Below are 1,875 nucleotides of genomic sequence, written 5' to 3' on the forward strand. Positions count from 1 at the left end.
ATTATACACATTAACACCATCAGTCCATCTTCTCATTCAAATGCTCTTAACAAATTTTCTGTCCTGTAGGTATGCTATTATTTGCCAGCATTGAGATTTTATCTGTTTTTCCTTTTGAGACTCAAAAATGTAATTTGTACAATGGCAAAAATTACAATTCAATACCTTTTACTGGTGGAAAGTAATAATACTAACAGGAATGCTTTTGTATCTAAAATATTTCATAACCCAGGAAGTTTGCCTTGGAGCCAGAAGGACTGGGTAATATCAGAGTATGTGGAATACAGTCAACTGGCAGCACCGTCTTCTGACAAACCTTGAGAAACAACACCCAAGCAGGAAGATGTGAAGAAAAAATGTATAGGCAGCATCAATCAGTGACAGTGTCAGTGGAATCAAGAGATTCTACACTGCGCTATGTTCCCAATCGTGCCACTGATTTATTGTGTAGACTTCTCACTCATTTGCCTTTGAATTTCACTTTGAGTTTGGGTTTGTTTGGATTTAGACACGAACAACACGAAGAACAAATACTGGATAAGCACAATCTATAGGGCAGGAACCTCAGACAGTTCTATATTTGCCCCTTCTTCTAATAATCAGAAAAGATGTACTAATGGCCACCATCCAAAGTCCTGTGAAGAAAAGAATATATATACATATATATATATAATCATAGAATTTGTTGGAAGGAATAGGCGTGTTTTGCACTCTCTGGAAGTTCTTTTGTGCAGTTAAAAATAGCTGCAAACAAAGACAGCTGATGCTTGGCGTCATCCAGCTGGAACATCACGCTCGATGTGGGGTTGGTTAGAGTTAGTGCTTTCCTACATTTCAGAGTTGGAGATTGAGTCAGCGCTTGTGAGAGCAATTAGCAGTAGGTGAGCTCTGAAGAAATTCTCCTAAGGATACATGGGGGTGGGGAGAAGAAGGAGAGAAAGAGCAGGCACAGAGGAGTGGTGAGATAAGTCAGAAGGCAGCAGTCTGTTGCAAATAATGTTCTGTTCCCAACACTGCTGAGAGAAGTCAGGTATGCATGAGGTCCATATAAGCAAATAATGCTTCTGATGATGTTTAGATACTGCAGTACAGCTTTCCATCTCTTCAAAATAAGAACTCTTTCTAGAATTTGATAATTACCTGCCAATCAAGTGATCCACTATGGATATGTCATTTTTGCTGGAAATATGCTTCACTATCTAACTACTTATAAGCAGGGATAATCTCAGCTGCATCTAACTCATCCCAGTGATACAGACCTGCTTGTTTAGCAATAGGGATCAGTATATTAGTTTAAAGACCAATAAATTAGTTTAGCAAAAGGAATCAGTGAGACCTAATTCTAAAACTTTCCATTTCATCTTTGCTTGGTGAGTGAACAGCCTTATTTTCTCTTAATTCTGCTTCACGAGAAGCACTGGACTCATAAGAGACTACTTATCTTTGCATTTCACCAGGTGCATGGACTTTTTGCTCAGATATTACATGTATTGTTTTGTAAGCTGCACATAATGGTGTAACAAGCAAATGAAATTTGCCAAATTGAGGAAAAACAGCCAAAGGTCAGTTAAAAGCTGCAGTGATTAAGCTGATGGGGGAAAAATGGGGAGAAAGTAAGTGGGTGTATGAGCACCATAACTGCTATCATGCAAGCCTGGGGGAACATTAGCATATATTGATGAGTTCTTGGAAAAGAATGAATATGTATGCCAATGCACTGCATATGTAGTATGTTAACTTAACTGTTTAAATGTAGAGCCTGAACTCTGAGAGCGGGCACTTATTTGTCAAGTTGCCTGGTATATATAACAAGTAATAAAGGAATGCTATTTTCTAAGACCACACTGGAGTTAGAAGTTTTCTTTATGGATTATG

Source organism: Coturnix japonica, chromosome Z (assembly GCF_054131305.1).
Source record: "Coturnix japonica strain WE chromosome Z, WE-NBRP24, whole genome shotgun sequence".
Classification (NCBI taxonomy): domain Eukaryota; kingdom Metazoa; phylum Chordata; class Aves; order Galliformes; family Phasianidae; genus Coturnix; species Coturnix japonica.